Source organism: Cetorhinus maximus, chromosome 12 (genome assembly GCF_964194155.1).
Source record: "Cetorhinus maximus chromosome 12, sCetMax3.hap1.1, whole genome shotgun sequence".
In the NCBI taxonomy this organism is placed as follows: Eukaryota; Metazoa; Chordata; class Chondrichthyes; order Lamniformes; family Cetorhinidae; genus Cetorhinus; species Cetorhinus maximus.
The window spans coordinates 124,248,939-124,272,234 of NC_135890.1; the positions used below are offsets into that span (position 1 = coordinate 124,248,939).

The window sequence follows — 23,296 nt, forward strand, 5'->3', positions numbered from 1 at the left end:
GGGAGCAATACCACCTGCAAGTTCCTCCAAGTCATCACTGCCCTGACTTGGAACTATATCGCCATTCCTTCACAGTCGGGTCAAAATCATGGAGCTTCCTCCCTAACAGCACTGTAGGTATACCTACACCACATGGACTGCAGCCATTAAGTTAGAAGCCCAACAGCATGTTTTCAAGGGCAAGTTGGGATGGGAAATATGTGTTAGCCTTGCCAGGGATATTAAAGTCCCACAAATGAATAAAAAAACTAAAACGGCATGAATTATATTGTCGAGCAGCCCATGGAATCATATCAGCAGCTATGTGGTTATATTACACATCTACGGTGGATTTATAAAGATCTTTTTGCATTTATATTTAAAGCAGAAAAAGGCACTTATATTTAAAATTACTTTCTGTTTCAACTGGAAACATGTTGAAAAATAAAGACAGAATAAGGAAACATAATCAGTTAAGAAATTAATAGAAACTGAAGGTCTGACACGGCGACATGGTTACCATCTAGCTTCATCTTTCCTCGCAGCAGTGGAGTTCCACCACAACCTCATTCTCATTCAATGCTCACAAACACACGTTTTAAGCAGGTGGGAGAAATCAGGAGTTGAAACCTCAGTCAACTGTTTTTTTTTATATAGGGATTTCAGTTCCAAGCAGGAAGAAAATTAATTTCAGTCTAAATACAGTAACATTGAGTTTATCAAACTTAATTGAGTTATTTGATGAATTAATGGGAAGGGTTGATGAAGGTAGTTCTGTTGATGTTGGGTCACAACGTTATGTTGGTACACAAAGTACTACATTGACTGTGCTGCTAGCAAAATTGAAGCTTGGGATTAAAGGGACAGAGGCAGCATGGATCCAAAATTGGCTAAGGGATAGAAAGCAAGAACACACAAGAGCACAAGAAATAGGAGCAGAAGACGATCATATGGCCCGTCGAGCCTGCTCCACCATTCAATAGGATCATGGCTGATCTCGGACTTCAACTCTACTTTCATTCCCTATCATCATATCCCTCGATTCCGGGACACCAAAAACCTGTCTATCCCAGCCTTTAATGTATTGAACGATAGAACATCCACAACCCACCTCAGTCTAAAATGATCGGTCCCTTATCCTGAGGCTGTGCCGTGTTTTAGATTCCGCGATCAGCGGAAACAATCTCTCAGCATCCACCCCATCAAGCCCCTTCAGAATCTTGTATGCTTCAATGAGATCACCTTTCATTCTTCTCAACTCCAGAGTTTATAGGCCTAAATTACTCAGCCTATCATAGGACAATCCCCTCTTCCCAGGGACCAATTTAGTGAACCTTCGCTGTCCCTCCTCCGATGCAAATATATCCTTTCTTAAATATGGTGACAAAACTGCACACAGCATTCCAGATGTGGCCTCACCATAGCCCTGTACAATTGAAGCAAGACTTCTTTATTCCTGTATTCTAGTTCCCTTGCAATAAAGGCCAACATGCAATTTTTGTCCCCCAATTGGTTGCTGTACCTGCATGTTAACTTTGTGCTCCTTTTATGAGCACACCCAAATCCTGCTGAATATCAACATTTACAAGTTTCATACCTTACGGCCAAGTGAAAAACTACACACTTCCCCATTATACTCCACCTGCCATTTTGTTGCCCACTCACTTCACTTGTCGATATCTCTCTGCAGCCTGTGTGTCTTCCCCACTGCTTACCTTTCCACCTAGCTTATCAGAAAGCATAGATACATTACTCTCTGTCTATTCATCTAAGTCATTAATATAGATTATAGAAAGTTGAGGCCCCAGCACTAATCCTTGTGGCACTCCACTAGTCAAAGCCTGCCAACCTGAAAATGTCACTTTCATGCATTTCACTTGCACTTCCCTCAATTTAGTCTACTGCATTCGTTGCTCCCAATGCGGTTTCCTCTACATTGGAGAGACCAAACGCAGACTGGGTGACCGCTTTGCAGAACACCTTCGGTCTGCCTGCAAGCATGACCCAGAACTTTCTGTTGCTTGCCATTTCAACACTTCACCCTGCTCTCATGCCCACATGTCCGTCCTTGGCCTGCTGCAATGTTCCAGTGAAGTTCAACGCAAACTGGAGGAACAGCACCTCATTTTCCGACTAGGCACTTTACAGCCTTCCGGACTGAATGTGAGTTCAACAATTTTAGATCATGAACTCTCTCCTCCATCCCTACCCCCTTTTTTCCAATAATTTATATAGATTTTTCTTTTCCCACCTATTTCCATTATTTTTAAATGTATTTCCATCCATTGTTTTATCTCTACCTTTTAGCCTATTTCAATCCCTTCCCCCCACCCCACCCCCACTCGGGCTATCTGTACCTTGTTCGTCCTGCTTTCTACCCTTAATGTCACCTATTTGCACATTCCTAAGATATCACCACCTTCAACACCTCTTTGTCTATGACATCTTTTGGCTATCTCCACCTATCACTGGCTCTCTATCCAGCTATTCCGACTAGGCACTTTACAGCCTTCCGGACTGAATATTGAGTTCAACAATTTTAGATCATGAACTCTCTTCTCCATCCCCACCCCCTTTCCGATTCCCACCCTTTTTTACCCAATAAATTATATAGATTTTTCTTTTCCCACCTACTTCCATTATTTTTAAATGTATTTCCATCCATTGTTTTATCTCTACCTTTTAGCCTTTTTGATTCCTTCACCCCACCCCACCCCCACTAGGGCTATCTGTACCTTGCTCGTCCTGCTTTCTACCCTTAATTAGCACATTCCTCAGATAATGTCACCACCTTCAACACCTCTTTGTCCTCTTGTCTGTGACATCTTTTGGTTATCTCCACCTATCACTGGCCCTCTATCCAGCTCTACTTGTCCCACCCCCCTTAAACCAGCTTATATTTCACCTCCCTTCTATTTTTACTTAGTTCTGTTGAAGGGTCATTTGGACTCGAAACATTAACTGTGTTCCTCTCCGCAGATGCTGCCAGACCTGCTGAGTTTTTCCAGGTATTTTTGTTTTGGATTTCCAGCATCCGCAGTTTTTTGCTTGTATTCCATCACACTCCTGACTTGTGCCTTGTAGACAGTGGACAGGCTTTGGGGTGTCAGGCGGTACACCCACAGCGTTGATGGCATAAAGCTAAGTGGGGATGTAAGTTGTGAAGAGGATGCAAGGGGGCTTCATGGGGATTTGGGGAGGTTAAGTGAGTGGACAAGAACATGGCAAATGGAATATAATGTGGAAGAATACAATGTTATCCACTTTGGTCGAAAAAACCAAAAGGCAGAGCATTTCTTAAATGGAGAGAGATTGTGAAGTGCTGATGCCACAAGGGACCTCGGTATCCTTGTTCATGAGTCACTAAAAGTTAGCATGCAGGTACAGCAATCAATTAGGAAGCAAATGGTATGTTGGCCTTCATCACAAGGGGATTTAAGTACAGGAGAAAAGATGTCTTGTTACAATCGTATAGCGCAGGCTTGTCTAACCTTTTCACACAGGAGCCACATTTCAATTTCTCTCTCACTCCGGGGGAGCAGATGATGAGCAAACTTCAGAAAGATAAGGTTTGGCATAACATTAAACATGAATTTTATAAAAAAGGTTGAAAAGCAGCAAATTGCTCAGTAAAAAAATATCACAACAATAAAGCGATTATTTATTGGTCACTTTTTAAAATTAAGATAACCATTCGAGTGTGAAAGAGCAAGAATATGTGCCCAGCTCGCTGCCAGTCTCAGGGTGCTCATTTACCCCCCTTCACAGAGAGTGGATGAGTGTGCCTGTTGGTGCGTGGAGGTAAGGGAGAATGAGAACCGAGACTGGGAGTAAGCAAAGCACAATCTCCCCTCCCGAGGCCCAGTGGAGTGTGACCTGAGCCAGGCCAAAGGGCTGTTGAACTATTGAACCCATCGGCAGCAAGCACAGGAGAGAAACAGGCTGTGATTAGAGGAGCAGTGCCCTGTAGAAATCTTCAAACTCACTGGCCTGTCCTATCAGCATTTCCAGCAAATGCTCCAGGGCCACATGGAGGGGCTTTGCAGGCCACAGACTGGACAAGTCTGGTATAGAGCTTTGGTGAGACCGCACTTGGAGTATTTTATACAGTTTTGGTCTCTTTATCTAAGGAATGATATACTTGCCCTAGAAAGTGTGCAACGGAGACTCATCAGACTAACCCCTGAAGACAGCTTGATGAAACTAGGCCTGTATTCTCTAGAGTTTAGAAGAATGAGGTGTGATCTCATCGAAACTTAGAATTTTTACAGGGCATGAGGGGGTAGATGTAGGAAGGATGTTTCCCCTGGCTGGGTGTTCTCGAACCAAGGGACACAGTCTCAGATTAAGGGGCAGGCCATTTAAGTGTGAGATGAGGAGTAATTTCTTCAGAGGATGGTGAAGCTTTGGAATTCTCTATCCCAGGGGGCTATGGAAGCTTCATCACTGAACATATTCAAGACAAATCAATAGATTTCTCGATAATTATGACATCAAGGGATATGGGGATAGTGCAGGAAAGTGGCATTGAGGTAGATTATCAGCCATATGTTCTGGATGGTGTCAAGGTTTAGTGTTGTTGGAGCTGCACTCATTCAGGGAAGTGGGCAGTATTCCATCACACTCTTGATTTGAGTCTTGTAGATGGTGGACAGGCTTTGGGGAGTCAGATGAGTTACTCACTGCAGAATTCCCAGCCTCTAACCTGCGCTTGTAGCCACAGTATTTATATGACTGGTCCAGTTCAGGCTCTGGTCAACGGTAATTCCCCCAGAATGTTGTTGGAGGATTCAGCAATGGTAATGCCATTCAATGTCAAAGGGAGATGGTCAGATTCTCTCCTGTTGGAGATGGCCATTGCCTGGCACTTGTGTGGCACAATGTTAATTGCCACCTATCAGCTCAAGCCTGGATATGGTCCACTTCTTGCTGCATATGGACATGGACTGCTTCAATGCCTAAGTCATCGCAAATGGTAAACATTGAATGATCAGTGAACATTTCCACTTCTGACCTTATGATGAAGGGAAGGTCATTGATGAAGCAGCTGAAGATGGTTGGGCCTAGGGCACTACTCTGAGGAACTCCTGCAATAAAGTCCTAGGACAGAGATGACTGACTTCCAACAACTACAACCACCTTCTTCGTGCTCGGTTTGACTCTACCCAGTGGACTCCATCCAACCCCACCAATTCCAACTGATTCCAGTTTCGCTAGTACTCCTTGATGCCACACTTGGTCAAATGCTGCTTTGATATCAAGGGCAGTCACTCTCACCTCGCCTCTTGAATTCAGCTTTGTCCATACTTGGACCAAGGCTGCAATCAGGTCAGGAGCTGAGTGGCCCTGGGGGGGACCCAAACAGAGCATTAGTGTGCAGGTTATTGCAAAGCACATGCTGCTTGATAGCACTGTCGATGACCCATTCCTTCACTTTACTGATTATCGAGAGTACACTGATCAGGTGTTAATTGTCCTGCTTTTTGTGTACACGACATACCTGGGCAGATGCCAGTGTTGTACCTTGGTGATGCTGGAATTCTCAGGAGGCCAAGGTGGATCATCCACCCAACACTTATGGCTGCAAATGCTTCAGCCTCTTCTTTTGCACTGATGTGCAGAGCTTTGTTTAATTATACACCCCGCCCGATACACACACACACACACACACACACACACACACACACACACACACACACACACACACACGCGTGCGCGCGCGCATACAGTTGTGGGTGAAGGAGTATTGTAATGTAGTTCATCTTTTGTTTAATAAGTGTTTAATCTTTTGTTAAAAATTCATTAGCTGGCTTCTGTGACTCTGTTCAGTCACTCTCCATGTATATAAATTAACAAATAAAAGTTAGGATCTATCAAGTCAGGTTCCACCCTGGAATCAGGCTTGTCCAGTAGTATCAGCTGGCAACACCAGTTTTGAGTTGTTAGACATGTTCGAAATCTATCCCATCTAGCACAGTGGTAGTGCCTCACAAAACGATGGAGGGCATGCTCAATGTGAAGGTGGGACTGCGTCCCCTACCAATACAACAAAACTCCTACCAATACTGTCATTTCTGCAAATTGTATTGTGCTTGAGATAATCATCCGGATAAGCTTTATAAGGCATCTGCCCTGATTATAGCACTAAGTAACTGCTCAATTTTTTACCACTTTATCAATGAAGATCCCAGGGAAGCAATTTGGCATTGTATCTAATCTCACTTCACAAATTTCTCTAACTGGTGCCTGATGTACACCACGTGACAAAGCCTGTTTAACAGACTTTTCACAAATGGGAGTAGCATGATTGTAGATATGGGTGCTGCATTTTGAACACGTAAACACAAAGGAATGAAACTGGATTCTTGCCTCTTAAAAAATAAAACCGAAAAGGTCATTTTATGACTCTCCAGTTAGATTAGAGAATACCAAGCTACATTTAGAACATTATTTTTTTTTCTTTTCCCACCGATTTCCATCCATTGTTTTATCTTTACCTTTTAGCCTATTTCGATCCCTTCCCCCTACCCCACCCCCACTAGGGCTGTCACTTGCTCGTCCTGCTTTCTACCCTTAATGTCGTCATTAGCACATTTCTCAGCTAATACCACCAATGTCAACACCCCTTTGTCCTTTTGTCTATGACATCTTTGGCAATCTCTTCTTTGCCTCCACCTATCACTGGCCTCTATCCAGCTCTCCCTGTCCCACCCCCCTCAACCAGCTTATATTTCAACTCATTTCTATATTTCCTTAATTCTGTTGAAGAGTCATACGGACGCGAAACGTTAACTGTGTTCCTCTCCGCAGATGTTGTCAGATCTGCTGAGTTTTTCCAGCTACTTTTGTTTCAGATTTCCAGCATCCGCAGCATTCTGCTTTTATCAGGTCCTGCTCCTTGGTCTCATCTGTGGAAAATGCTCACTATTCCAGAATCATCTTTGAATGCAAAGATTCCCAATCCACCACCGCCCCCCAACACCACACAACCCGCCCCCCGCAAACACCTTACTGCCAACAGTCTTTTAAAACCCCTCTCATCTCCTCCAACCTGACCTGCAAGAAGTACAAGGATGCAAGTTCATGGGCATCTTTAACACTAAGATTGAGACCATACAATCGGCTGCCTCTGCCACTTCCCTCCTATTCCTCTCATCTACCAAACCAAACTTCCTCTATTAGCCTCCTGTTCTAGCCCTGAACTCATCTTTCTCTCGTTTCTCTTTTAAATCCTCATGCCCTCATCTAATCCATGAGACCCATTGCTGCTCCCTCAACTCTATTCCCACTAAACTGCTGACCAGCTAACTTCCCTTCCAATGTCCTTGCCCGTTTTTTCCTGGAACTCCATGTCTGCTGAATCCCTCAAATCAACTTTCTATGCACACCTCCCCCCACACAATGTACCAAAACAACACACTCAGTCACAAATGATATTCCATGAGACTATGGAAAAGTTAAATAACCCTCATCCTTCGGGACCCGTCTGCAGCCATTGACACAGCTGATCGCATTCTCCTCCTCCAACATTTCCTCACCATTCTCTAGCTGGATGGGATTGCCCTCAACAGGTTTCATTCTTATCCATCTAATCATAGCCAGCAAATCACTTGCAATGGCTTCTCTTCTCTCACCATTATCTCTGGGGTCCCTCAAAGATCAATCCTTGGTCCATTTCTCATCTACGTGTTGCCCTCCGGTGACATCATCCAAAAACACTTGAGGTTTCACATGCAGACTGACGACAGCCAGCTCTACTGCACCACCACCTTCCTCGACTCCTCCACTGCTGTGAAATTATCAGACTGCTTATTTGACATCCAGTACTGGATGACCTGAAATTTCCTTCAATTAAAAACTGGGAAGGCATCATCTCAATCCCCACGACAAACTCCATACCTGGGTTAGCAACTCCATCCCTTTCCTGGCAACTGGCTAAGGCTGAACCAGACTATTGACAATCTTACTGTCATATTCAACCTTGAGATGAGTTATCAGCCACATATCCATGCCATCACCACGAATGCCAATTTCAATCTGTGTAATATCGTCATACTCCAACCCTACCTCAACGCATCTGATGCTGAAACTCTCATCCATGCCTTTGTTACCTCAAGCCTTGACTATTCCTATGCACTGTTAGCTAACCACTCACATTAATCCCTCCATAAACCTGAGGTCACCCAAAACCTGGTGACCATGTCCTTACTCGCACCCCATCACCCATGTCCATTGACTACATTGGTTCCTGGTTAAGCAATGCCTCAATTTTAAAATTCTCATCCTTGTTTTCAACTCCCACCATTGCATCGTCTCTTATCTGTAATCTCCCCTAGTCCCACTGCTCTCCAAGATTTGAGCCCCTCTAATTCTGGCCTCTTGAACATCCACAATTTCTACTGCTCCATGACCATGCCTTCAGCTGCCTAGACCCTAAGCTCTAATTCCTTCCCTAAAAATACTCTCTTCCCTCTTTTAAGAAGCCCCTTAAAACCTCTTTGGCAAGCTTCTGCCCATCTGTCTTAATATCGCCTGGTGTGCCTTGGTGTCCAATTTTATTTTCTAACACTTCTATTAAGTATCTTGAGACATTTTCTTATACTAAAGGCACTAAATAAATTGCTGTTGTAATAAGAGACTGCCAGAGTGCAAAATACTACACAACCCCAACATATGCACCAATCGTTGGGCTTTAAAAATGCCTACCTACACATTAAGCATTGCTGTACCCACCACAGTCTCAGACTCCGATTTCACTGCAGAACATGGTCCTGCTCCCATACCAAGTTCTAAAGGACTGATGGGCATTGACTGAAAAGACAGGAAAACCATTTGAAGTATCAGCCTACATTCTCTGGTAAAAGTAGGGCGAATAAATTCATACCCACTCCTAAAAGCACATAATTACATATAAACATACTCCACTATTATATAGTGTGCTACTCAGTCTTATTATTCTAAATACCCACATAGAGGTCACAGCATATTAGACTGGACATGACAATGTACAGGACCAGAAAGGAGCACTGCATTTCATTTGGCCAGTTTCAAAAGCCCATACTGTATTTTTACTTGCGTTGCTGTTCACCATGTGCTTGATGATACTACTTAAGCAATTGTGACAATACCAACCACCATAATTCAATCAAGTTAGCACCCCAGGGAGTGAGGGCATTTGGTGCACTTAAGTGCAAGATGTTAAACCAGCACTAGAAAAATGTGAAGAGGGTGGTCGCAGGAGTGAAAAATTGACCTCTACCTGCACATTGCATACCAACTGCAATTTCACAGTATGCAGACATAAAGAGGAACAGCAGGAGCGCCCAATAACTGCCTATTTTCACAACAGCATGTTCAATTGCATAGCAGATTACAATGTTACATCATATTTACTTGACTGAGTTATACATCTGCACACAGAACTTGGTTTCATACGATACTCCAGATCATATTTAGTACTCAATTACAACTCCATCGCCTTTAAAATTAAAAATCCCAAATCAAAAAAAAAGAGAAAGAAAAGCAAGAGAAAGTTAGAAGAGGTAATTAAAAACATAGAATAGATCTGAAGTCAGAGGGAGGGAAAACAGGACACAGGCATTAAGGAACAGAATTTGAGCATACATCTAAGAGAATCAAAGACTTAGGCATTGAGGATACAAATACAGTAAGCAGGGTGTAGTCAAGAATCCTAAATTTTGTGCGGTGGTTCTTTATAGGGAGCGGATCGAGAGGGGAGAATAAGTCCACAAATAGAGCTCAGTAAACACAGAGGAGGTAGGCAAGCAGTACATACCTATGGGATACAAGGAGCAGAGTTTTGAATGATTTGGAGTTCATTATAATGGAGCTGGGGAAGCCTGCAAGGAACATTACACAGAAGCTGACCATGAAAGCAACAAAGGTGTGGACAAGGGCTTCTGTAGTGGAGGTGCAAAGTTTCACAGTTATGGAAGTAGTTTATCTTGGTGATGGATTAGGGATGGTGTTCAAAGCACGATTTGGGGTCAAACAAGGCATGGAAACTGTGCCTTCGGTTCAGCCCAAACAAACTAGTAAGGAGGACAATCTGTCTGGGGTGGGGAGTTTACGACAGCAGCCCAAAAGAATGGCTAAGTCTTGTCAAATGTTAAGTTTAAGCTATGGTTCAATATTTAGTCCACATCAGAAAAGCAACCTGGGGCTAAATTGTGACTGCAGCCTCATGCTGGGCAATAGCTAGAGACATCCATGAGCATACTTCAGTGAGATTGGTCCCATACTCATGATTAGTGCAGCTATTAGTGCAGACTAGTGCATCTAAAAATGAAGAGGCATTTAGTTAATTTGGTGGATTTAGTTTATTTGGTGGACTCTAAAAGAGTTTAAAAATGAAGAGGTGGAGACTAACTATGGAACTTTATGGCATTTTTGAGTTGGGAGGAGAAGCTACTGCACGAAGTGTGGTTATATTGGGGCAGGCAAAAGTGGAACCAAGCGGCAGCTCTGCAACATAAGAGACACTATGGAGAATGGTATAATTACTGGACAACAGCTAGTGCAGAGCTGTTGAAGGGTCTGAAGGGTCATACAGACTGGAAACGTTAACTCTTTCTCTCTCCACAGATGCTGTTAGACCTGCTGAGTTTTTCCAGCATTTTCTGTTTTTATTTCAGATTTCCAGCATCCACAGTATTTTGCTTTTAGCAAGTGCAGAGGGTTTGAGAAAGGCAAGTTGGGTTAAATATGCAATCGTGGCATTCATAAGAACATCTGGAATCTAATCAGGGCAATATCAGTGGTACCTTGGGGGAAGGGATTTTAGAAGGAAATCACGCGCAAAGCAGGTCAGACGATGGGCAAACGATTAAGAATGGCAGAGAATGATTAAATGGTTAATTAGGAGAAAGAAATTAGAGTATAAGAGAAAGCTAGCTAGAAATGTAAAAACTGCCAGCAAGAGTTTCTACAGGTATTTAAAAAGAAAAAAAGTGAGTGTTGGTCCTCTAGAGAGTGACAATGGGGGGGTTAATAGTAGATAATAAGGAAATGGCGGACAAAATGAACAAATATTTTGCTTCTGTGTTCACTATAGAAAATATTAAAAACATTCCAGTAATTGCTGTAAATCTCAAGGTAGAAGGGAGAGAGGAACTTGGTGAAATTATAATCATGAGGGAAGCGGTGCTGAGCAAACTGATGGAGCTGCAAGCCGACAAGTCTCCGGGCCCTGGCAGACTTCATCCTAAAGTCCTAAAAGAGGTGGCTAATGAGGTAGTAGATGCGTTGGTGTTAATTTTCCAAAATTCCCTAGATTCTGGAAAGGTTCCATTAGATTAGAAAGCAGCAAATATAACCCCTCTATTCAAGAAGGGAAGCAGAAAATAGGAAACTATGGGCCAGTTGGCCTAACGTCTGCGTGGGGAAGGTGTTAGAATCAACCATTAAGGAGGTATTGGTGGGCACTTAGAGAAACGCAAGGCAATCGGAAAGAGTCAACGTGGTTGGTGAAAAGGAAATCATGTTTAACTCATTTATTGGAATTTGTTGATGGAGTAGCATGCGCTGTGGATAAAGGGGAGCCTGCATGTGTACTGTGCTTGGATTTCCAGAAGGCATTTGATAAGGTGCCACATCAAAAGTTATTGCAGAAAATAAAAGTTCATGGTGTAGGAGGTAACATATTAGCATGGACATAAGATTGGCTGGCTGGTAGAAAATAGGATGCATAAATGGGTCTTTTTCTGATTGGCAGGATGCGACGAGTGGAATCCCGCAGGGGTCTGTGCTGCGGCCTCAACTTTTTATAATTCATATCAACAATTTAGATGAAGGGAGCGAAGGCGTGATAGCTAAATTTGCAGATGACCCAAAGATAGGTAGGAAAGTAGGTTGTGAAGAGGATATAAAGAGGTTGCAAACGGATATAGATAGGTTGCTTGAGTGGACAAAAATCTGGCAGATGGAAGACGTGGGAAAATGTGAAGTTGTTCATTTTGGCAGGAAAAATAAAAAAAATCAGAGTGTTACTTAAATGGAGAACTACTGCAAAATACTGAGGTGCAGAGAGATCAAGGTGTTCCAGTGCATGAGTCACAAAAAGTTGGTATGCAGGTGCAGCAAGTAATTAAGGGGGCTAATGGATTGCTATCCTTTATTAGGAGAGGGATTGAACATAAAAGTAAGGATGTTATGCTTCAGTTATACAGGGCATTGGTGAGAGCAGGCTCGAGGGGCCGAATGTCCTACTTCTGTTCGTTTTCGTATGTTTGTATGAAATAGTAGAGCATACAGCTGGATGGCAACAATGCACTTAAGAACCGTGGAAAGGAATGGGAGGATTCGGCTTTGGCTGGTGGTTCAGAAGATGGGGGTTTGGGTTTTTTTGAAGAGGAACTGGCAAACCAAGACTTGAAATTTAAACAATCAGCAGCCATGGATAACCAAGAACAAATGGTTCAATCTTCTAAACTAAATTTGCTTTATATGGTTAGAAAAAAATGGGGTCTACTGAAATCAAAAGCTCAAAATTCGTCAGTTCTTTTTGTAGATGGACAAGGTGCATGCAATCCTAACAAAAGCACTACGGTGCTCTTTTCAGTGTATTTTTGCACTGTATAATATAATAGCACATTGCTACCAAGTAAATTAAAGACAACAAATGCTTTAAGTAGGCCAGGAAATGGAGGCACTGCTTTAATGGGGGAAGAAAAATTAATTCTACAGGGATCTGCTTGGCAAAATTATTTGGGGAATATAACAATTAACAAACCTTGGAGCTCAAAATTAGCAGGCTTACTATCTGCAGTAACTAGCTTATGAATACTGTGTTACCATCCTTGGCTGTGAATGAAGCCAAGCTTTGCTCCATGAGGCTGAGCAGCTCAATTCCCTCTCCTAGCAAGGACTGAGGGAAGACAAGTTATCCTACAAACCTCTCCTGCTCCAAATCTGATTGACCTGCAACATTCAAAAATGACTAAAATAGAAGGAAAAAGACAGAGAAAGTAGATCAATAAGGGAAATTTGTTTCCACTGCTAACAACAAAGATAGGCAAGTGGTGTCATGCACACCTCCACCAATGCCTCATTTGGTCAGTCCCTAGGAGGATAAAAATACCAAGCTAGGGAGCATAACCTTAATTTTCTTACCCAAGGGTGATCTGAAGCCTCCACTTAGAGAACATGTGCGTCCCACTCAACAAACAGCATCAATTTGGACAGAGCCATCTATCTCACTTTCTAATGATCAAAGTACAGGACAATCAGAAAGATGGAGGCTACTTAGCCCTTGATGCCTGTTCTTTGGAAGAGTTATCCAATTAGCTCCACAACTTACAATTTTCTACCCTTCACCACCTGTGACAGTGCACGCCACCTGTGACAGTGCACACCAGACAACAATTCGGTATGCGGAAAAAAAATCCTCCTGTCATCTCTGGTTTCTTCGCCAATTACTTAAATTCTATGTTCTCCCATTCCTAACACTTCTGCCACTAGAAACTTTTTCTCACTTATTCTATCAAACCCCTTTATGATTGAGCAGCTCTATCGTATGATTAAACATTATTTAACACGTGCGCCAGGTTTGTTCTATGCAGTCACAACACAAATTTGCTAAGCAAATGCAAGAAAACAATGATTACAATATTTAGTTTGCGTTTTTTAATTGCCAGCACAGCTTAAAAATACCAAGATCGAAAGGAAAATATACCAGAAAAAGCCTTTACATATAAATCTTAGACGTTGTAGGAACAGAAACGCCAAAAATTGAAAAGACCAGTTGTCCTTTTATGGGTTTCAGAGCTTAAGCAGCAGCTAGTGTCACTGTGGTGCATATTCAGGATTGAGAGCTTTGTGGATAGCACTTTTGTAGATGTGCTGACCTCACAGCTTAAGAGTATGCAGGGAGAGAGGGAATGGTGACCACCAGGCAGTCAAGAAGAAATAGGCAGAGGTCTCCCTAATGCACCTCACTCTCCAACCAATGTTCAGTTCTAAATACTGATCAAAGTGATGGCTAATCTGGGCAGAGCAGCGAGAGCAAAGTCCATGGAACCAGGTATGACTCAGCTATGCAGGAGGCTGGCTGCGTGGGTGGGTGGGAGTTTGGGGTGGGGGGGCGCTAGTTTATAGGAGATTTGGTAGTTTGGGGAACATAAAGGCATTTCAGTGGCCGCAGACCTGAATCCAGAATGATATGCTGCACCCTCCGCCCTGGTGCCAGGATCAAAGATGCCACTGAACGGCTGCAGAACTCCCAGAGTAGGCATGGTGAACAGCCACCAGTCGTGATCCACATCAGTATCAATGATCAATGACACAGGAAGAGGGATGTGATCCTAGTCAGAATTTAGGGAGCTGGGCAAGAAATTAGCAAGCAAGGCCTCAAAAGTAGTAATCTCTGGATTTTACCTGGTACCACATCCAAGTGAGTATAGAAATAACAGGATACAGCAGATGAATGCATGACTGTAGAGACTGTGCAGGACAAAGGGCTCTAGATTCTTGAAACATTGGGAACTGTCTGGGACCTGTGCAGGCTGGATGGGTTGCACCTAAACCAGGGCCAATTTCCTTGCAGGGCCATTTGTTAGAGCTTTTGTAGAGGGTTAAACTAACTTAGCCGGGTGTGAGAGGTAATACTGGAATGGCATGACAAGATGAAAATAATATTGGGAGAGAAAGATAGGATAGGAAATAGCAAGGTGTTACATAGTTTCAGCATAAGAAAGAAATATAGTTTCACTATAAAAGGGAAAGTAAAAAGTCTAAATTAGGGTTCCACTGAAAATGGACAAAGCATGGCAAATGAGGTTGGTGAGCTGCCTCACCAGGTACAATTAGCTATTTGGCAATATGATAAGAGACCTGGCTCAAAGGAGGGTATGACTAGGTATTAAATATTCCTGGATACAAGGTGTTCAGGAAAGATAGGAAAGGAGAAGGGGTGACTGTATTGATCAAGGAGAACATTGCAGTACTCGAGATGATGCTGCAGAGAGGTCAAGGACAGAATCTATTTGGCTGGAGCCAAGGAACAAAAAAATGATGCAAATACATTGCTTGGTGCAGCCTATGGGCCACCAACTGCTGGGAAAGATGTAGAAGAACAAATTTGCAAGGAAACTACAGAGAAGTGCAAGAATTATGGAGTAGCTATAATGCAGGACTTTAATTATCTGAATATAGACAGGGATAGTAGTCGTGTAAAGGCAAGAGTTCCTAGCGTGTGTTCAGGAAAATTTTCTACAGTAGTATGTTTCCAGCTCAATGAGAAAAGAGGCACTGCTGGATCTGGTTCTTGGGAATAAGGTGGGCCAAGTCAATCACGTGTCATTAAGGGAAAATTTAGAAGATATTGATCATTGTATAATAGGGTTCAAATGTCAGGTGGATAATACAATTGAGAACCAGGCCAAAATTAGAAGGTTGAGTAAGGAATTGACAAAGCAAATAAGAGAAACAAACGGACAGTATGAGAAGAGACTGTCAGATAACAAAAAAAAACCAAAAGTCTTATAGACATACAAATAGTAAAAAGGTAGTTCCGGGGGGGGCGGGGAGGTGGGGGGGGGGGGGGGTGCGCGCTCCCATTAGGGACTGAAAAGTGGATTTACGCATGGGGGTAGGGGCATGGCTTAGGTATTAAATTAATACTTTGCATCTGTCTTTACCAAGAAAGATGTTGCTGCTCAGGTCATTGTCAAACACTCTTGAGTTTAAAATTAATAAGGTATTGGACAGTCTGTCTGTATTTAAAGTTGATAAGGCACCAGGAATGGGTGAGATGCATCCTAGGATACTGAGGGAAGTGAGAGTGGAAGTTACAGAGGTACTGGCCATAATTTTCCAATCTTCCTTAGACTCAGAGGCTGTGCCAGAGGAGTGGCAAATTGCAAACATTACACCCTTGTTCAAAAAACGCTACAAAGATAAGCCCAGCAACTACAGGCCAATCAGTTTAACTTCATTGGTGGGGAAGCTTCAAAAAACAATAATTTGTAACAAAGTTAATAGTTACTTGGGCAAATAAAGGTTAATTAACGAAAGCCAGCATGAATTTAAGGGCAATCATGTTTACTTAACCTGCTTGAGCTTTTTGATGAGGTAACAGAGAAAGTTACTGAGGGCAATTCTTTTAACGTGGTGTGCACGGACTTCCAAAATGCATTTGATAAAGTGTGGCACCACAGACTTGTGAGCAAAGTTAAAGCTCATGGAACAAAAGGGATAGAAGGAACCTGAATACAAAGTTAATCGATAATGAATGTTATTCTGGCTGGAGGAAGGTTTGTAGTGGAGTTCCCCAGGGATCAATGTTAGGAACCTTGCTCTTCCTCACGTAAATCAATGACCTAGGCCTTGGTGTACTGGGCATTATTTTAAAATTTGCAGATGATATGAAACTTGGAAGAATTGTGAACCATGAGGAGGAGAGTGTGGAACTTCAAAAGGGCACAGACAGGTCCATGTAATGGGTGGACAAGTGGCAGATGAAATTTAATGCAGAGAAGTGTGACGTAATTCATTTCAGTAGGAAGAGGGATCTGGGTATTTATGTGCATAAATTGTTGAAGGTGGCAGGGCAGGTTGAAAGAGCAGTTCAAAATACAATATCCTATCCTGGGCCTTATCAATCGGGCATAGAGTACAAAAGCACGCAAGTTATGTTAAACCTGTATAAAACACTGGTTCAGCCTCAACTTGAGTGCTGCGCCCTGTTCTGGGTGCCACATTTTAGGAAGGCTGTAAAGGCTTTAGAAAGATATAAAAAAGGTTGACGACAATGGTTTCAGGGATGAGAAACTTCGGTCATGCAGAAAGGCTGGTGAAGTTGGGACTGTTTCCCTTTAAGAGAAGGTTGAGGGGAAATTTAATCGAGGTATTGAAAATCATCATTGGTCTAGAGAGAGTATATAGGAAGAAACTGTTCCCATAGGTGGACGGATATAGAACCAGTGGGTCCAGGTTTAAGTTAACTGGCAAAAGCAGCAATGGAGGCAAGGAAAAACTTTTTTATGCGGTGAGTGGTTAGGACCTGGAATGCATTTGCCTGAGAGTGTAGAGGAGGCAAGGTCAGTTGAAGCTTCCAAAGGGAACTGGATTATCTGGAAAGGAAAAATTTGCAGGGCTATGGAGAAAAAAGGCAGGGGAGCGGCACCAAGTGAATTGCTCCTTCAGAGGGCCAGCACAGACACAACAGCCCAAACAGCCTCCTTCTGTGCTGTAACCATTCTATAACTATTGCACAAAGTGGTTATGCCAAACTATTCTGTCTACTGACTTACCAACAATTAACTGGTTTAGTTCTAATGATAAAAACAAAAAACTACTGCGGATGCTGGAAATCCAAAACAAAAACAGAATTACCTGGAAAAACTCAGCAGGTCTGGCAGCATCGGAGAAGAAAAGAGTCGACGTTTCGAGTCTTCACGACCCTTCAACAGAACTGAGTATAGTTAGGAGAGGGGTGAAATTTCAGCTGGTTTAAGGTGGGCGGGGGTGGTTGTAGGGACAAGCAAGCAGTGATAGGTGCAGATAATCAAAAGATGTCACAGACAAAAGGATCAAAGAGGTGTTGAAGGTGGTGATATTATCTAAGAAAATGTGCTAATTAAGAATGGATGGCAGGACACTCAAGGTACAGCTCTAGTGGGGGTGGGGTGGAAAGACTGACAAGGTATTAGTTGTAGATTTTAAAATAATGGAAATAGGTGGGAAAAGAAAAATCTATATAAATTATTGAAAAAAACAAAAGGGAGGGGGAAGAAACGGGGTGGGGATGGGGGGAGAGAGTTTAAGATCTAAAGTTGTTGAATTCAATATTCAGCCAGGAAGGCTGTAAAGTGCCGAGTCGGAAGATGAGGTGCTGTTTCTCCAGTTTGCGTTGGGCTTCACTGGAACAATGCAGCAAGCCAAGGACAGACATGTGGGCAAGAGAACAGGGTGGAGTGTTAAAATGGCAAGCGACAGGGAGGTTTGGGTCTTTCTTGCGGACAGACCACAGGTGTTCTGCAAAGCGGTCGCCCAGTTTGCTTTTGGTCTCTCCAATGTAGAGGAGACCGCATTGGGAGCAACGAATGCAGCAGACTAAGTTAGGGGAAATGCAAGTGAAATGCTGCTTCACTTGAAAGGAGTGTTTGGGCCCTTGGACGGTGAGGAGAGAGAAAGTGAAGGGGCAAGTGTTGCATCTTCTGCATGGGCATGGGGAGGTGCCATAGGTGGGGGTTGAGGAGTAGGGGGTGATGGAGGAGTGGACCAGGGTGTCCCGGAGGGAACGATCCCTACGGAATGCCGCCAGGGGGGATGAAGGGAAGATGTGTTTGGTGGTGGCATCATGCTGGAGTTGGCAGAAATGGCGCACACTGAACACCAAGCCATTGTTTCCAGGACTGTCACTGACCTCATCTCCTCTGGAGATCTTCCTCCCACAGCTTCCAACCTGATAGTCGCCCAACCTTGGACAGCCCGCTTCTACCTCCTACCCAAAATCCAAAAACAGAACTGATCCGGCAGACCGATCGTGTCAGCCTGTTCCTGCCCCACGGAACTCATTTCTCGTTATCTTGACTCCCTTCTCTCTCCCCTTGTCCAGTCCCTTCCCACCTACATCCGTGATTCCTCTGACACCTTACGTCACATCAACAATTTCCAGTTCCCTGGCCCCAACCGCTTCCTCTTCACCATGGACGTCCAATCCCTCTACACCTCCATCCCCCACCAGGATGGTCTGAGGGCCCTTAGCTTCTTCCTTGAACAGGGGCCCGAACAATCCCCATCCACCACCACTCTCCTCCATCTGGCTTATCTTGTTCTCACACTGAACAATTTCTCCTTTAACTTCTCTCACTTCCTCCAAATAAAAGGTGTGGTTATGGGTACCCGCATGGGCCCCAGCTATGCCTGTCTTTTTATGGGGTATGTGGAACATTCCTTGTTCCAGTCCTACTCCGGCCCCCTCCCACAACTCTTTCTCCGGTACATCGATGATTACTTCGGTGCTGCTTCATGCTCTCGTCGGGACGTGGAAAAATTTTATTAATTTTGCTTCCAATTTCCACCCCTCCATCATCTTCACATGGTCCATCTCTGACACTTCCCTTCAATTCCTTGACCTCTCTGTCTCAATTTCTGATGATAGACTGTCCACCAATATCCATTACAAGCCTACCGACTCCCACAGCTACCTCGACTACAGCTCCTCACACCCCGCTTCCTGTAAGGACTCCATCCCATTCTCTCAGTTCCTTCGCCTCCGTCGCATCTGTTCTGATGACGCTACCTTCAAAAACAGTTCCTCTGACATGTCCTCCTCCTTCCTTAACCGAGGTTTTCCACCCACGGTCGTTGACAGGGCCCTCAACCGTGTCCGGCCCATCTCCCGCGCATCCGCCCTCACGCCTTCTCCTCCCTCCCAGAAACATGATAGGGTCCCCCTTGTCCTCACTTATCACCCCACCAGCCTCCACATTCAAAGGATCATCCTCCGCCATTTCCGCCAACTCCAGCATGATGCCACCACCAAACACATCTTCCCTTCACCCCCCCTGGCGGCATTCCGTAGGGATCGTTCCCTCCGGGACACCCTGGTCCACTCCTCCATCAGCCCCTACTCCTCAACCCCCACCTATGGCACCTCCCCATGCCCACGCAGAAGATGCAACACCTGCCCCTTCACTTCCTCTCTCCTCACCATCCAAGGGCCCAAACACTCCTTTCAAGTGAAGCAGCATTTCACTTGCATTTCCCCTTAGTCTACTGCAGTCATTGCTCCCAATGCGGTCTCCTCTACATTGGAGAGACCAAATGCAAACTGGGCGACCGCTTTGCAGAACACCTGCGGTCTGTCCGCAAGAAAGACCTAAACCTCCCTGTCGCTTGCCATTTTAACACTCCACCTTGCTCTCTTGCCCACATGTCTGTCCTTGGCTTGCTGCATTGTTCCAATGAAGCCCAACGCAAACTGGAGGAACAGCACCTCATCTTCCGACTAGGCACTTTACAGTCTTCCTGGCTGAATATTGAATTCAACAACTTTAGATCTTAAACTCCCTCCCCTCATCCCCACCCTGTTTCTTCCCCCTCCCTTTTGTTTTTTTCAATAATTTATATAGATTTTTCTTTTCCCACCTATTTCCATTATTTTAAAATCTACAACTAATACCTTGTCAGTCTTTCCACCCCACCCCCACTAGAGCTGTACCTTGAGTGTCCTGCCATCCATTCTTAATTAGCACATTTTCTTAGATAATATCACCACCTTCAACACCTCTTTGATCCTTTTGTCTGTGACATCTTTTGATTATCTGCTCCTATCACTGCTTGCTTGTCCCTACAACCACCCCACCCCGTCAACTTCTCTCTCCCCCCCGCCCACCTTAAACCAGCTTATATTTCACCCCTCTCCTAACTATACTCAGTTCTGTTGAAGGGTCGTGAAGACTCGAAACGTCGACTCTTTTCTTCTCCACTGATGCTGCCAGACCTGCTGAGTTTTTCCAGGTAATTCTATTTTTGTTTTTAGTTCTAATGAGTTCTCATCTCTCACAATAGAGAACAAAGAGCTTAATACAACACATTCTACTTTATGATAATATTACTTACAGTAATTTCCAAGCTCTAGCAACTGAAGAATCATTATGCCTAGTCTTCAACCACACTTCATTCAAAATATTTCAATGATTCTGACTGTACAGTTTTTGAAAACAATTGTTGCCTGACTCAATAGCATAACTCTGTTGTCACTTTCAAGGGAGAGTGCTTGACACCATCACTAAACGTGTTACAAGAAAATGTCAAAAATCACAGACCAATCTTGATTACAATCAGAAAGATTTTCTAAAGTGAGCAACATGCAATTAAAGAGGTTTAAATCTCTTATTTTCAGGTCGAAGCACATTATTTGTTCCTGGTCAGGGTAACAACATACTGTAATGATCATACAAAGTGTGTGAAATACTGAAAACTTATACAGAACAACTGCTGTATTTCAGATTGACTGATTGCCTGAATCAGAAAATCTGAAACAATTTTCAAATTTATAACAGTAAAAATAATCACATCAGGCAGTCAGATACAAAAACCTCAGTGTTCCTCATGAAGTTATGCTAGTAAAAATTAACATTGCTTAGCCAAAGGAAAATAGTATTAGCAACACCCCACTAATTGTGGGAGCGTGACTGATCCAACAGATATACACACATACATACCACTCCTGCATTCAGTTCCCTCAAACAGTACTAACCCCAACATACCCTTTACTGTTATAGACTTTGTGGGGCTAGATCAATGATTTACAATTACAGAGAAGCAACTTCTGTTAACTACCAGTTCTGCCTTTCAGTCATATTGCCGTTTAAGTCCGGAGCTGCATTCTTCCAGAGGTTAAAAAATTGAGAAAAGTCTAAACTTACTAATAATGACTTAGAAAGCAAGTTAACAAATACACTAAATCTTGCCTACAACCCATCTCCCAAAATGGTAATATGGAAATGATTTCAACTTGGAATCAATTATTGCAGAGGTCCTCAATCTTTTTCCTTCAGAGACTCCATTCCTCCTGTGTTATAAAAATTTCACAGACCACCTGCAACCCAAGTACTTTCTGTGAAGAAATTAGCTGTCCAATTAAACATTAAAATAAAAGCAAAATACTGCAGATGCTGGAAATCTGAAACAAAAACAAAAATTGCCAGAAAAACTCAGCAGAACTGACAGCATCTGTGGAGAGAAAGACAGAGTTAACGTTTTGAGTCCGTATGACTCTTCTTCAGAACTGTTATTAACATTAATTAAACTGTGATTAAACATTAATTTTTGCTTCACTTAATTTGTGACTTACTGATGCTATGCCACAACTCTGTCAAGATGTGGAGCTATCTTTGACAAACATGTGCATTTCATAGTCAATGTTCAAGCTGGTTTGGTACTGTGTTTTCACTGGCATCATCGCTAAAAATCCAACTAGCATGAATAAGTTGTATTAAACAAGACCAACACTTTCAGTGCTGCAACAACATCAAAGCATTCACAACTGGAGCCCTCACCATCTCCAATAGAATACAATCATAGAAGAACAGCACAACACAGTAGGAGGCCACGTGGCACTGTCTGCACCAGCTCTGTAGTAGAGCAATCCAGTCATTCCCATGCCCGGCTCTTTCTCCACACCCCTGCAATTTTTTTTTCATTCAACTTATTACAACTTTGGGAGAGATCAGTAATGTGCTTAATTTTTTTAGAACCTGAAAACCCAGGTATTTACTAACAAAATGAAGCCGCAAAGTTCATGGTTTAAACAAAAGAATTTTATTACACAAAACCAAAAAGAATATTAACACTAATAACTACTCTATTTTGGTAAATGGTCAGTTACGTTAAAGATATTAAAAGTACAATGAACAGAGATACTTGTACTCTAAACCAAACTTCTTAATTCAACTTTCGCTCTGTTCTTTTTTGACCTCAATAAGGTCAAGTCAAGTACTTATCAGAAACTGGAAGGTTAACCACTTGATCAGAGTACTGTTTCAAAGATTCATATAAGGACTGAGATATCTTGGGCCTTCCACTTACTTCCAGCAAGATTGTCCCTTCAAATCTCCTCCAACCATCCCACAGTTGTAAACTCCCATTCAACACAGGCATTGCTAAAAATTTAGGTGCAGCCACGCCGGTCAGAACTGCCCTGATTCTGATATATTTTAATCCTGGAGTCTTGCAACTAAAATTCTCTCTCCCTTCTCAACTTGACTATCCCTAGATGCTCAGCTCACCATAAGGAGTCCTTCAGTTAACAAGAGTTTTAAACTCTTCTTCAGGGAATCTAAAACACAGTCTCAGGATAAGGGGCCGATCATTTAGGATCGAGATGAGGAGAAATTACTTCAAAGGGTTGTGCATCTTTGGAATCTTCTACCCCAGAGGGTTGTTGTGAATGCTCCATCATTGAATATATTTAAGGTTGGGATAGATAGATTTTTGTGTCTCAGGGAATTAAGGGCTATGGAGAACAACCAGAAAATAGAGCTGAAGCCCAAGATCAGCCATAATCACATTGAATGGTGGAGCAGGCTCGGTGGGCATGTGGTCCTATGTTGTGTACTTGTGCTTTAGCCAACACACAGAATTTCAAATAAATTCTGCTTGAAAGAGATGTTTCCTGCAGCAAGCTTTTTCAAAAACTACAAACTGAAACCCTGCTTGAGACCACAACCACAATCTACTCCCCACTATAATTAACTTCTTGTTGACCCTTTTTCTATTGTCATCTCCTAGGCAACTTGGTCACATGATCAGTTACTGAAAGGCAGGTGTTCTACCAGTTATCTTCTAT

At 43.1% G+C, this 23,296-nt stretch overlaps 1 protein-coding gene across 4 annotated transcripts in view; it reads right to left on the reverse strand.

Moving 5' to 3' along the window:
• sbno1 (strawberry notch homolog 1 (Drosophila)) overlaps window positions 1-23,296 on the reverse strand; it is a 151,392-nt gene that overhangs the window by 122,079 nt on the left and 6,017 nt on the right. The window lies entirely within an intron of this gene.